General features: G+C 45.9%; 1 long non-coding RNA gene across 1 annotated transcript in view; it reads left to right on the top strand.

Annotated features, from left to right (window-relative positions):
* The first annotated feature begins 1278 nt into the window (after positions 1-1278).
* Positions 1279-15355, top strand: part of LOC139187139 (uncharacterized) — a 32742-nt gene continuing 18665 nt past the window's right edge. Inside the window, exons 1-2 of the long non-coding RNA XR_011570777.1 lie at positions 1279-1420; positions 3023-3172. This is a non-coding gene — a long non-coding RNA (uncharacterized lncRNA). The remainder of the gene's footprint in view (positions 1421-3022; positions 3173-15355) is intronic.

The raw sequence follows: 15355 nt of genomic DNA, 5'->3' as shown, positions 1-15355 counted from the left end.
TTTCGGTCATTTGGTTTTGACTTTCAAGTAAGTTTTTGGAGATCATTTGGCATGACATAATTAAAATTATAAAAGAGGGCCATAAATTGACATAAAAATGTGTGGGGAACCAAAGGCTATGAATAACCAAATTCTGTGTTTTGAGATCTATAAAGAGGTGTGTGTGAGGTGGCTACCTGAATAAATTTAGGGTGGGGGCCTCTTCAGGTACCATTATAGGGAGCTAATTCGACGCGTGGCATCAAGGGTCCACTGTACTCACTGCGCCTGGCATCCAGCACAGGTAGGCCAGGGAAGCCGCGTTGTGACGGGAAGGGCCAGATTAGTCGGGCCCTGTTTGCGCATGCGTGATGCCTAACGCCGGCATGCCTTAGCGCAGCCTGCACGCACAGGTATCCCTCAGCCTGCTGTTTTCTGCTTTCTGTCTCCCTTCCTCCTGGGCCCCACGTCTCACTCTCACTCTACAGCACCGGATCCTTTCTCTCCTTATTCCCTTTCCTTCCTCCTTGTCACAGGCAGTTGTTGGGTTTTGCTCTCAGTTTTGTGTTGTGTTTTTTTTTTTTTTGCTGATATCAGGAGTTGGTGTCCCAGGTTGGCACCGTGGCAAAGCTTTTGGCCCTCCCACTCTGTCCCTGGTGGGTCGGGGGGAGGTTTTTCCTGCACCCACTGTTTGTGAATTGAGTGAGGGAAAATGGCAGTCTGACTCAGGAATCACTGAAGCTAAACAGCATCCCTGGCTACCTCACTCACTCTTCAGTTGGAAGCCAGCCTAAAAAGTCCTGCTCCCAGGACGGTGTGGTCATCGGAGGACTGGCTGTCCTGACTTCTTCTCTGTTCTCTTCCCTCAGTCCCTCTGCTCTTCCTGTCATTAGCTATCTTTCCTGTGTAGTCAGTAGATTATAACTGCGGGTTCTTAGACCCGCCTCCCACAGGGTCTGGGCAGGGCTGCGTGTATCCACCCAGGACCCAAACCAGGGCCAGGCCCAGAGTGGGCCTTGATGATATTTGTTGGCTGGAATTGAATCAGCAGTTCACTAGCAGGATCTGTCCAGTCTGACTGGAATCTGGGAGCTTTAGCCAGCCCTGCTGCCTGTCCTCGAGGGACCTTAGTCACCGAGGATGCCTGTGGGTCACTTACTCCAGAACAGTCTGTTGTGCTGACTAACAGGGCATCCTGGGGTGATAAGGGTTGGGACCTAGGAGGGCGGGGGGATGCAGATGAGAACAAGGTCAGGGCTCCAGAAAGGGACTTTGGTAGGAACTTTGCCATGGGGTAGGAGCAGAGAGAGCAGAAGCAGAGAGCCAGGGAGTGAGATCCCAGCCCCGGCCTTGGTCCTGGTCTTCCTGCTGGGGCCCTGCCCTGCTGGAGAGAGAAGCTGGCAGCCTCTCCCAGGGAGAACCAGGCCTCATAGGCGGCAGTGTGAGTGCTCCGGCAGCGTCCCCTGGTGACCCAGTCCCTCACCTCCGCTGGGGTCTGACAAGAGGGAGTTTCAGCTCTCAGGTTTCCTCTGCTGAGGGCTCTGGGGGATAACTGCTGTGGGAAAGGGCAATTTGGGGTGGCAAGAAAGGGATTTCTGCGAGGCCCACTATTTTGTGGGTTGGGTGGAGGCACCTGGGAGGCGTTGGAAACTAGGTAGGTGGAACCTGCAGCTTGGGCCTCTGTGGCCTCACTTGGACCTCACTGGCCTGACTGATGGCTTCTGCTTTCATCTTCAACATGCTTGTTCTTTCCTCCACAAAGGATGATAAAAAGAGAACTTCTAGCATCCAGCTCTGTTTAGACACTGACAGGAAGCTCACAGTCTAGAGCGTGGAGGGGGGTGTACGATTTAATAAGAAACTGCATAAAATGAAGAGGTGGGGCTCAGGAGGGGTGCCCAACTCTACCTGGTGGTGGGGCTTGTGGGGACACCTTCCCAGAGCAAATGGTGCCTTTGCAGAAGTGGGTGGGGAGGCAGGAGGGTAGTAATTCAAGCAGAGGGAACAGCATTTGCCAAGACATGGATGTGAGAGAGTTCAAGCTGTCATCCATCCCTTCAGGCAGTCAGGAAGCTTTGCCACAGTGCTTGGGAGGGGAATTCAGGGTGGTCTTTTAAGAACTCCCAAGGGGCCCACCATGAGGGGTATGGTCAGCATTTGGGTGGTGTCTGAAAGCATTACAGACTGCTGGCTTCCACTAAAGCCTCCAGCTGCCAGCCCTGGGTGTGCATTCTATTCTTCCAGTCTAGGGGGCTCATCACTCCCCCTGCTCCCTCACCTCCCCTCAGCCCCAACTGCAGTCCCTAGAGAAAGCCTTGAATTATGAGAAGGAGGCTCAAAGCAGGGCCCCTGTGTTTGATGGCTGTGATAGTGGCTGCCACCAGGGTTAGATTCTGTGTGTCTGGGGGGTACAGACCGGCCCAAAAGAATGTGGGAGCCAGTTCCCACTTTTTATATTAATTTTTATTTTATATCGTAGCATGGTTGATTTACAATGTTGTGTTAGTTTCAGGTGAGTGATTCAGTTATACATACACACATATCCATTCTTTTTCAGATTCTTTTCCAACTTAGGTTATTACAGAATATTGACTAGAGTTCCCTGTGCTATATAGTAGGTCCTTATTGATTATCTGTTTTATGATAATAGTGTATATATGTTATTTCCAAACTCCCAATTTATCCCTCCTACCCATCTCGCCCCTTTGGTAACCATAAATTTGCTTTTTATGTCTGTGATCTGTCTCCATCTTGTAAATAGGTTCATTTGTATCATCTTCTTAGATTCCACATGTAAGTGATATCATAAGTAAGATATTTATCTTTTTCTGTCTGACTTACTTTGCTTAGTATGACACTCTAGGTCCATCCATGTGCTGCAAATGGCATTTCATTCCTTCCAGCTTCCACTTAACACCTGTGTCTGCTATGATCTCACAACTTCTAAGACAGCAGTGTGCTCCCCAGTATGTCTCCTGGGAATCTTAGCCCCCAGGATTAGGTGTTGGAGGAGCTTAAGCTCAAGAATCACCTTCTCTTCCAGGCACGGATGATTTGGGGATGTTGGCTCCCATGTTGGCGAAATGGAGATCAAACTTATTGAAGTTTGAGAAGTTTTAAAGAATGTTAATAGCTGACAACAGAGTTCTTGTCCTGGACGTCTCAAATCGGAACACACAATGCTGTACCGAGGGTAAGATGAGTTAGGATAAATATGGACCATCTTCCTGGAGCATCAATTTGATGTGAATTATTTGTGGGAAATACCACTCCCAGCTGTGTTTATTCAAACAAACATACATATAGGAGTAGAATTTACATAAAATTACAAAATTTACATAAACGTTTAAGTGAATAGGGAGCCCTGATGGAAATCTTTAGTTTAGAAGCATTCTCAGGCTCTCCTCTGAGACCTATGAGATTTGCATTCTTTTCTCTGCTCTGAGCATTGCCACTCTCTCTACATTTTACAAATGATAACAGTAGGTCCTGAGAGAGAGGTGGGTTGGTGACTTGCCTAAGTGATGCCATAGATAGCAAGGTGGGGATGTGACTGGAACCCGCAAGGCTGGACTCTGCATTTAGCATGTTGTCTGCCACGCAAAAGTGAATCTAAGGCACCATGTTTTAGGATTTTGGTTTCAGTCGTGCCATGGAAATAACTAAATCCTACCTGTCAGAGTAGTCTTTGAGCATGTTGGAGGGATGGTAGGGGCAGTGGAAGGAGTCAGAGACTGAAAGTCAAGAGACTGAACTTTATTCTTGAGCAGTTCATTCAGTAATTAAGTTCTGTGACTTGAGAGAAATTGCTCAATGTCCCTGTGCTTGGCCTTCCTTACCTGTAAAATGGGATGGCTACACAAGATACCAACAACCTGGTCTTCTAGGCAGTGGGACACTGCTTGCCTTCCCAGACTCCCCGCACCTGCAGCTGGGCCCTTCCTTGCCATTCTAGAGCCTCCGAGGGAGGGGTGGCTTGCAGCTCAGTTGGTCACCCTGCATAACAGTGAGCAAGGAACAATGCAAAGGGGCCTGTACAGGGGTCTAGAATATCAGCCTTTTACAGGATTACCCCGCTTTTGTTGGGGACCCTCTGGTTCCAAGGTTGAGGTCAGAGCCACTCAAGGTGTCCTTGTAAGGGGTGCTTGTGTGAGGATGCACTGGGCCATCTCACAGCCTGGGGGAAGAAGAACTGCCTGACCCTGGCCTGAACCTGGCACCCAAATCTGTCCCTACATCCTGGGGCAGCCCCATCATTCATCTTCACTGCTTTCTCTCTCCTCTCATCTTGACTGGCTCCCTCTGCTTGCACATAGCCAACTTGGCTGCCAGCCCAGCAAGGGTGTTGCCCACAGCTACTCAGGCTGTTACAGAGAGCTATAGAGAGCTGCTGGCTGGGCAGGGTGATGTGAGCCTCGCCAAACCTCTCCTGCTTTCAGCTCAGTGCCTCACCTTTACCTTCCCCAAGTTAAGGATCTCTTGTCCTTGAGTTTCTCGGATCAATTTCTGCAGAGACTAAACCATTCCCCAGCATGATAGTTTCCTGGCAGGGTAGGATTAGGGAAGGGCTCTGGGAGAGCCAACTCTTCCTTATAAAGACTTTCTCCCTATGCTCCTATTTTCAGCCCACTTCTCACCTTGGCTCAAGTTCGTGAGCCTTGCTGGGGTTCGCTGATTGGAATCAGCTTGCTTCTTGTTGGCATCCCCACCCCTCCTTCACAGGCGCTTTGGTTTCAGTTTTCCCTGCTTTGCTTAGTCGACATTATCCAGCCTCTTGCCTCTTCTAAGGATTTGTTAACTTCTCTTGTCCTCTTTCACCTTCATGCCATTCTCTTTGCTCTTGTGGGACTCATTCATTTTTAGTTCATCCGTTATACTTTAGTGGGTTTCAGGAGGGAATGGAGATACACATGTGTTTAAACCCTTCCATGCTTAAGGGCAAGTCCTAGTCACCATTTAAGACATTCTTTCATCTCTGACAGTCCTTTGAAACTCTTCTTGTCAAGGACACACATTATCTTCACATTGCCAAATCTAGAGGTCACTTCACTGCCCTCAGCAATAATGTTTCTCAGCAGCATTCCACATACTTTTTCATTGCAGTATAATTGCTTTACTGGAGAAGGCAATGGCAACCCACTCCAGTACTCTTGCCTGGAAAATCCCATGGACGGAAGAGCCTGTTGGGCTGCAGTCCATGGGGTCGCTAAGAGTTGGACACGACTGAGCGACTTCACTTTCACTTTTCACTTTCATGCATTGGAGAAGGAAATGGCAACCCACTCCAGTGTTCTTGCCTGGAGAATCCCAGGGACGGGGGAGCCTGGTGGGCTGCCGTCTGTGGGGTGACACAGAGTCGGACACGACTGAAGCGACTTAGCATAGCATAGCATAATTGCCTTACAATGTCGTGTTATTCTCTGCTGTGTAACAACATGATTAGCAATCTGTATATATATCTCCCCTCCCTCTGGAGCCTCCCTGCCCTCCCCCCACGATCCCGCCCCTCTAGGTCATCACACAGCGCCCAGCCGAGTCCCCTGTGCTATACAGCGGCTTCCTGATAGCCAGCTGTCTCACACACGGCGGCGCATATATGTCAGTGCTACTTCCTCATTGAGTTCCCCCCTTTCCTTCCTCACCTGTGTCCATAAGTCTGTCCTCTACATCTGCACCTCTATTCCTGTCCTGCAAGTAGGTTCATCAACACCATTTTTCTAGATTCTATATATATGCATTAATATACCATATTTTTCTCATTCTGACCTACTTCACTGTGTATGACAGGCAGCATTCCATGCACTTGACCCTCCCTTCTTCTTGAACAGTTGACTTTTTTTGACCTTCATGGTGACCCATTCTTCTGATTTGTCTACTTCATACACTTGCTGCCTTCACTCTCTTTTGCTAATTCTTCCCCTTCTGAGAATCCCCAATGGACACTTTTCTTGACCCTCTTCTGTTTACCTGTATACTTTCCCCGGTGAATCTGATCTAGTTCTGGAGCTTTTAATGCCTCCTAAAAGGCAGTAACCCCCACATATCCATCTTCAGTGCTGATGTCTCCGAACTTCAACTTATTGGACCTCTCTATTTGGCTACCTAATAGGCAAAACTAGAAGTCCTGATTTTCCTTTCAACCTGTTCCTTCCTGGTGTTCTAAATGGCATGCCCACACAGTTGTTGTTCAAGACCAGTTGTTCAAGACCAAAACCCAAGGTCATGCTTCAGTCTGTTATTTCCTTCTCTGCTCCTATTCACTTTATCAGCAAGCCCTGTCAGTGCCCTCACAATGCACTATTATGTCCACATCTTTCCAATTCCACTGCAACTACCCCATGAAGGCCGCCATCACGTCTTGCTTGGACTATGCTAATTACCTCCTGATTGATTTATCTGCTGTCACCATGACTCCCCATGTCCCTTGAGCCACCTTCCACACTGTAGCCAAAATGATTCCATTAAAAATGTCTATCAGGCTCCAATTCACCTAAAGCAGGCATCAGGAAATGATGGCCTGCTGGCTAAATCTGTCCTGCCACCGGTTTTTATATGAACCCTCAGGGTTTGATCCTTGGGTCAGGAAGATCTCCTGGAGGAGGGCATGGCAACCTGCTCCAGTATTCTCACCTGAGAAATCCCATGGACAGAGGAGCCTGGCGGGCTACAGCCCATGGGGTCACAAAGAGTCAGACATGACTGAAGCGATCTAGCACACACAAGCCAAGAATAGTGCTAAAAGTCTAGCAAAAAAATCAAAAGAATAATAATATTTCAAGTCACATGAAAGTTATTGCTATTATTGTTCAGTTGCCCAGTCATATCTGACTCTTTGCAACCCCATGGACTGCAGTACACCAAATGAAAATTACATGAAATTCAAATTTTAGTGTTTATTAATAAAGTTGTATTGGAACACAGCTGTAGGCAGTCACTTATGTATTGTTATGGCTGCTTTTGCACTATAAGGACAGAGTTGTGAGGTTTGTGATAGAGCCCTTATGGCCTCAAAGCCTAGAACATTTACTATCTCGATCTTTACAGAAAAAGTCTACTGACCCCTGACCTAATCACAAATAGAGTTTAACGTTATGACCATTTACAATTTGGTGATGGGAGTATATGGATAGCATGTGTTTTCCTTCTGAGAATTAAGGAATTATTCAAAGCATTTGTTTCTTTGGGAGAAACTCTTTGGATTGGGCTAAATCTACAATAATTCTAAATAAAGAAAAACACAATTCTTTCATCTTGTTTGAAGTCTAAGAGTGAAGATGCACTGATTATCAGAAGTTATTTAAAGATTCAGTCAAAACAAGACTTGCTAATGGATTAGAATGAATAATTTCCTCACCTGACTTGTAAACATATTCTTAATGGAGAAATCAGCTGTGCCTTAGCAAATAAAATATGGAAGGGAGTTTGTACTAAAAAATATCTATCCAGATTATGCCACTCTCTTGTTTAAGATTCTCCAGTGATTTCTTTTTGCATTTAAAATAAAACCCAAGAGTTTTACCATGGTCTCTGCTCTTCTAGAAACTCCTTCTACCACCCTCCCTTGTTTCATAGGCTTCAGCCACTTTGGCCTTTCTGTTGTTCTCTCATTTCTGCCTCAGACCTTTGCATTGCTCTTCCTTTTGTCTAGAATATTCCTTGCAGCCACAACTCCTTCTCATTCATGTGTAAGCTCATATTTATCTCTTCAGAGAGGTTTTCCTAGTCTATTCTATCTAGAGTAGGCAGCTCTTCTCTCAAATGACTCCCTGCTGCTGCTAAGTCGCTTTAGTCGTGTCCAACTCTGTGCGACCCCATAGACGGCAGCCCACCAGGCTCCCCCGTCCCTGGGATTCTCCAGGCAAGAACACTGGAGTGGGTTGCCATTTCCTTCTCCAATGCCTGAAAATGAAAAGTGAAAGTGAAGTCGCTCAATCATATCCGACTCTTAGCGGCCCCATGGGCTGCAGCCTACCAGGCTCCTCTGTCCATGGAATTTTCCAGGCAAGAGTACTGGAGTGGGGTGCCATTGCCTTCTCCTAAATGACTCCCTAGAACATCACTTTGTTTTGTTTACATATGAAAAAATTCATAACAAGTGTCATTATCCAAAATTATCTTCTTTGTTTATTTGCATATCATTTAACTCTTCCACCAAAAAATTAGCTCTGTAAGGAAGGGCCCTTGTCATCTTGTTCATTTTTTTGTATCTCCACTTACCACAGCGCTTGACATACAGGAGGTGTTGGATAAGTATCTGTGTAATAGATGAATGAGTGACCACGTAAGTTAAAGGGACTAGCGACAGGGACAGATCCCAGAGAAGGGGATATAGGTAGAGCAGGCACCTCTAAATGTGTCTCTTGAACTTTTACTTCCTTTCCTCATTCGAGGCCAGAGTATTACGTGAAGGCTGGCACCGCCTCCCCCAAGCAGTGCAGTTTCCCCTTGTGGTGTCCTGTGACTTTCTGTGCAGCTGTCCTTCACAGCTCTTTGTGGGTGGTTTTCCACGTGGTCAGTCAGCTCCATCAAGTGTAGGATGTGGAATGGCTGCGACGGTCCTGAGGATATCCGAGGGAAGGTGTGGTGTGTTACTTGTACCTGGAACCAATTCCCAGCACTTCTTGGTGTAGGAGAGTCCGGGAGTGACGCACGGGATGTTCCTCTGCGGCTCTTTTTAAAGGGAATGGTTCAAAGAAACTCATTTTTGCCTCCACATTAAAACTGGAACCTGGGAACTTCTCTGGTGGACAAGTGGTTAAGACTTTGCCTTCCAGTGCAGGGGTACCAGTTTGATTCCTAGCCAGGGAGCTAAGATCCCACATGCCTTGTGGACAAAAACCCAAAAACCCAAAAAACAAAGAACAGAAGCAATACTGTAACATATTCAGTAAAGATTTTTAAAAATGGTCCACGTGAAAAGAATCTTAAACAAACTGGAATCGGTGGTCTGCAGTTCCAAGGAGACATGGTGACACAAATTCTTCCTAAGAGTTTGGGCTGGAGTCCTGGAAATGACTACTTAGCAGTTTCCTTTCATTTGTGTTGCTGTGTGATTATTGAAGTTCTTGATTTGGAGGAAGAAAACAAACAAAGATAGCAACAAATATATTTATAAAAAAACAGCAAGAGAGAAAATGTTCACCTTTGAAGAAAGCAAAGCGGGAAGCCGGGCCGCTGAGCACGTTTCCTTCGTGAGCAACTTGAGGCTCTAGGGGGTCACAGCGCTGCTGCAGAATTTTCTCAAAACTAGGGAAGTGGTGGGTCGAGCTTTTGGAAACTCTGCCTCCTGTTCCGCTGCCCACAGCCCAGGGCAGGCTCTACCCTGAGGTGAGCTAGGGAGCAGCAGCTCCTGAGGGGGTTTTGCAGAGTTCTCCCACCCCCTCTTCCCCTGCCTGTTTTCCTGGGGCTGTGACCGCACTCCTTCAGGCCTCGGGGAAGAAGGATGCTCAGTCAACTTGCAAGACTGGACCTCTCCTAGCAACACATTCCTAATGACCTAATAGCACAGCTGCTGGGAATTTCCTTGGTCATATCTCAGTGATCTGCATGCTTGTTGTTTCTTGGGCCCCTTTATGTCTGTCTGACCCAGTTTTTAGTCTGGACTTTGCTTCTTAATTAACCCACGTGCTTGTGTGACAAGCAGCACACCCACATGGGGATGAGGCCTATCCAGGCCTCGTTCTCTTGCGTTCTGGCTTGTTATATGAGTTTCTATGCATGTGGGTGGGGTAGGCGGGGAGAGCTGCCACTGGATCTGCTTAATCTGGAACCAGGGTCAAAGCAGTGACTGCCGGAAGCCACCAGGCCAAGATGTCTTTCTATCATGGCTGGTGTCTTATCACCATACCCAGAGAGGGCTTCCCTTGGAACTCTAGAAAGACGATGACAGCAAAAAGGTGAGTCAGAAGGACTGGGCTGATGCTGGGCAACGAGAGCTGTACAAGTGGACTGAAGCAAATGTATGTACACAGGAAACCGCACAGAAGGTGAAGAGTTGTTCGGGTATTGATGCTAACTCCTCTTCACTAGGGGGTGGTGACAAGTGACAGCCAGCTGTGGCTGAGGGCTCACCACTGTCCTGATTCTGTCAGGATCCTCTCCTTTTGTTGTCTTACGCTGGTTTCAGTTCTTAATCCTCTTCTTTGTCTCAAGCTGTCTGCACACCGCATTATCTACTCTGACATGATTTACTTTCTTAAAATGGGGTTCAGTATTAAGAGAGGGGAATTTTGAGTCTCTCCACCAGCAGTTGCTCAAAGTTCACAGTAAAGGAGCAAGTCTTCAGCGACTATGCATTTGGAGAGGTTTAATTTCACTCAGTACCTCTGGATCTGCATGAACTCCTTAAAATACCAGGAACAGCCTTTGGGCCAGGGAGTCAGTATGACATTAAAACAGGCTCCAATCTAGAATCCCCCCAAAATGAAAACACTAATTCGAAAAGATATGGGTACCCCAATGTTCACAGCAGCATTATTTACAGCAGCCAAGGTATGGAAGCAACCTGAGTGTCCATCAACAGATGAATGGATAAAGAAGATAAGACATATATATGCAATTGAATATAACAAAGAATGAAATTTTGCCGCTTGCAACAACATGGTGTATTTGGAGGGTATTTGATTAGTGAAATAAGTCAGATAGAGAAAGACAAATACTGTGTGATTTGACATATATTTGGAGCCTAAGAAAGAAAAACCAGTGAATAGAACAATAAAGAACTCACAGGTATAGAGGACAAACAAGTGGTTAGCAATGGGGAGAGGGAAGGGGAAGGAGAAGTATAAGTGTAGAGGATAAGAGGTACAAACTATTATGTACAAAATAAATAAGCTAGCCAATATTTTGTAATAACTGTAAACGAAATATAGCTTTTAAAAATTTGAATCACTGTGCTGTACATCTGAAACTTATAACAGGTCGTGTCTTAACTATACTGCAACTAAAAACAAACAAGCAAGCCTGGCCCCAATGCCGTCTGCTTTACAACTTTGGTTCTGAATCTCTCCTGACCAGGTGGCGCTAGTGGTAAAGAACCTGCCTGCCAGTGAAGGAGACACAAGAGACGTGGGTTTGATCCCTGGGTCAGGAAGATCCCCTGGAGAAGGAAATGGCTACCCACTCCAGTATTCTTGCTTGGAAAATTTCATGGACAGAGGAGCCCTGTGGGTTACAGTCTGTGGGGTCGCAAAGGGCCAGGCACAACTGAGCACACATGCATACACCCTCCCGGCAGCTCTGCACGCTGTGTTCTGGCTTGCTCTTGATCCTTCCTGTTCTCAACCTGACATTTTCCATCATTAACCTTTTTTTTTTCTTTATTAGAGTGTAATTGCTTTACAGTGCTGAGTTGGTTTCTGCTGTACAACAAAGTGTACCAGCTGTATTCACTTTATCTTTTGCATCTGTGCATAATGCTGGCTCTGCTCTGCCTACTGCCACCTGGCTGAAATCACTCATTCCAGCCTTGCTTCCAAGTGAGTGAAAGTCTCTAAGTTGTGTCTAATTCTTTATGATCCCCATGAACTGTAGCCCACCAGGTTCCTCTGCCCGTGGAATTCTCCAGGCAAGAATACTGGAGTGGGTTGCCATTTCTTTCTCCATGGGATCTTCCCAACCCAGGGATCGAACCCAGGTCTCCTGCATTGAAGGCAGATTCTTTTTTTTCTTTAATCGGAGGCTAATTACTTTACAATATTGTAGTGGTTTTTCCATACATTGACATGAATCAGCCATGGGTGTACTTGTGTGCCCCATCCTGAACCCCCCTCCCACCTCCCTTCCCATCCCATCCCATCCCTCAGGATTGTCCCAGAGGGATCTAAACTGGGAAACTTTGGAAGCAAGGCTGGGCTTCCCCGGTGGTTTTCCCTTTCAGGTGCACCACCCCTGAGAGCCCTGTCTCATGCATCGAACCTGGACTGGTCATCTATTTCACATATGGTGATGGACAGGGAGGCCCGGCGTACTGAGATTCATGGGGTCGCAAAGAATCGGACATGACTGAGCAACTGAACTGAATACACATTCTGTTCTCTCAAATCATCCCACCCTTGCTTTCTCCCATAGAGTCCAAAGTCTGTTCTTTACATCTGTGTCTCTTTTGCTATCTTGCATATAGGGTCATTGTTACCATCTTTCTAAATTCCATATATATGCATTAATATACTGTATTGGTGTTTTTCTTTCTGACTTACTTCACTCTGTATAATAGGCTCCAGTTTCATCCACTTCATTAGAACTGATTCAAATGCATTCTTTTTAATGGCTGAGTGATATTCCATTATGCATATGTACCACAGCTTTCTTATCCATTCATCTGCCGATCAACATCTAGGTTGCTTCCCGTCTAAACCACCAGGGAAGCCCAGCCTTGCTTCCAAAGTTCCCCAGTTTAGATCCCTCTGGGGAGCCTCTGCCATTCTCTCTAGTTGAAGAGCAGGATCTAGATGTGTCTGAGTGTCTCTTCCAGCTTCCATCTGTGCCTCACACTGGGCCAGGCCATGACCACAGATCAGGGTGGATGCTGACTGCCAAAGGCTCCTTACTGCCCAGTTGTTGATTCCCCACCCTCTGGATTCCTACCATTAAGCATCTTCCAGTTGGGAGGTGCGGGGAGGTTGGTTTTTAACCATTTCATGACCACATACATAGACTACAAATTTACATACACTTCTGAGGGCATCCTTCTGATAATTAATAATTAATAGTTCTCACATTTGTCCAGTAACATATAGTCAAAAGAGAACTTTAGTGTATTCACACATATTGTCTCATGTCCATACTTCTATTTTCTTTTGCCAGAACTACATTGACGTATCATAAAGTCCATATGCATTTGTTTCTTCTGTTCTTTTTATGGTTTGAAAGCTCATTTCTTTTTAGAACTGAATAATATTCCATTGTCTGAATGTACCACATTTTATTTGTCTAGTAGCCTTCTGAAGGACATCTTGGTTGCTGCCAGTTTTGGGCAGTTATGAGTAAATCTGCTATAAACATCTGTGTAGACATAAACTTTCAACTCATGTGGGAAAATACCAAGGAGCATAATTACTGAGTGGTGTGGTAAGAGTGTAAGTTTGTAAGAATTTTCAAACTGTCTCCCAAAGTGGCTATGCTGTTTTGCATTTTCATCAGCAGTGACTTAGAGTTTCTGTGGCTCCATAGCCTCATCAGCATTTAGTGTTGTCAATATTCTGAATTTTTAACATGCATGTGGCAGAATCTCATTATTGTTTTAATTTGGATTTCCCTAATGACATATAGAGGAGAGTGAAAAAGTCAGCTTAAAGGTCAACATTCAGAAAACTAAGATCATGGCATCTGGTCCCATCACTTCATGGGAAATAGATGGGGAAACAGGGGAAACAGTGTCAGACTTTATTTTTTGGGCTCCAAAATCACTGAAAATTGTGATTGCAGCCATGAAATTAAAAGACACTTACTCCTTGGAAGGAAAGTTATGACCAACCTAGATAGCATATTGAAAAGCAGAGACATTACTTTGCCAACAAAGATCCGTCTAGTCAAGGCTATGGTTTTTCCTGTGGTCATGTATGGATGTGAGAGTTGGACTGTGAAGAAAGCTGAGCACCAAAGAATTTTGAACTGTGGTGTTGGAGAAGACTCTTGAGAGTCCCTTGGACTGCAAGGAGATCCAACCAGTCCATCCTAAAGGAGATCAATCCTGGGTGTTCATTGAAAGGACTGATGCTGAGGCTGAAACTCCAATACTTTGGCCACCTCATGTGAAGAGTTGACTCAATGGAAAAGACTCTGATGCTGGGAGGGATTGTGGGCAGGAGGAGAAGGGGACAACAGAGGATGAAATGGCTGGATGGCATCACCAACTCGATGAACATGAGTTTGAATAAACTCTGGGAGTTGGTATGGACAGGGAGGCCTGGCGTGCTGCGATTCATGGGGTCGCAAAGAGTCGGACACGACTGAGCGACTGAACTGAACTGAATGACATATGATGTTGAACATCTTTTCATATGCTTATTTTCCATCTGTGTATCTTTGATGAGGTATTTGTTAAGGTCTTTTGCTCATTTCTTAATTGGTTCATTTTCTTATTGTTGAGTTTTAAGAGTTCTTTGTATATTTTGGATAACAATTCTTCATCAGATATATTTTGTCCAAATATTTTCTCCTAGTCTGTGGCTTATTTACTCATTCTCTTATTAACTTCACTTTTGTAGATAATAAATGGTATAAATTGTTGAAAGCTTACCATACACAAGCACTGTGCTAAACTTCCTACATATATTATCTCATAAAAGTCCTATGAGGTACTGTGTTTATTGAGGTTCTGGCTTCCGCAATGGCTCAGCTGGTAGACAATCCGCCTGCCATGCAGGAGACACAGGAGATGCTGGTTCAACCCCTAGGTCAGGAAGATCCCCTGGAAGAAGAAATGGCAACCCACCCCAGTACTCTCGCCTGAAAAGTTCCATCGACAGAGGAGCCTGGTGGGCTACAACCCAAAGGGTTGCAGAGAGTTGGACAAGACTGGGCGACTAAGCACACAGCACAGCACAGACTGTAAGCAGCAGAAACTAATTCTGGCTAGCAAAGTAAAGAAGAAATGTATTGAAAGGATGATAGGGTACCACATGGGATAGGAGGCAGAATTGAACAATCAAAATTAAGAGAGTAGAAACCCACTCTTGCCTACTTTTGTAGGCTCCTTGCTGCTAAGTCACTTCAGTCGTGTCTGACTGTGTGCGACCCCATAGACGGCAGCCCACCAGGCTTCCCCGTCCCTGGGATTCTCCAGGCAAGAACACTGGAGTGGGTTGCCATTTCCTTCTCCAATGCATGAAAGCGAAAAGTGAAAGTGAAGTCGCTCAGTCGTGTCCGACCTTCAGCGACCCCATGGACTGCAGCCTACCAGGCTCCTCTGTCCATGGGATTTTCTGGGCAAGACTACTGGAGTGGGGTGCCATTGCCTTCTCCTTAGAAGGTGGATTTGGAGATAAATCTGGGCAATCCTGTTGGCTCCTAGTTCCTGCTATCTCTTTGTTCCAAATACCACTTTTCTTTGATGGAGAATCTGATTGGGCCAGATATGTATCCTCGGGCCAATCAGGTTGAAGGGACGTATGTTACAGGCACAGCCACTGGGGCCCCTCACCCTTGTATAAGGGGTGTTCTCAGAGAAAGGGAATCCATGTGAACCAGTTAGTCACCCAAAGGGTGTCTGCTGCAAGCACATAGTTCTATCAGTCAAAAGGTCCTGGCACTCAAAAGTGGATCACTGAAGCACATTATTAAGGGGATTAAGAGGGAAGAGCTTAGGGAAAGCAGCCAGATATGCTAGAGTGTCTTGGGGCCGTGATAGCAGGGAGCTGTTCCGTGCCAAGCTTGA

The sequence above is a fragment of the Bos indicus genome, chromosome 15 (assembly GCF_029378745.1).
Source record: "Bos indicus isolate NIAB-ARS_2022 breed Sahiwal x Tharparkar chromosome 15, NIAB-ARS_B.indTharparkar_mat_pri_1.0, whole genome shotgun sequence".
Lineage (NCBI taxonomy): Eukaryota > Metazoa > Chordata > Mammalia > Artiodactyla > Bovidae > Bos > Bos indicus.
Note: the sequence above shows the minus strand (reverse complement) of the source record. Positions and strands in the feature narration are given on the sequence as shown.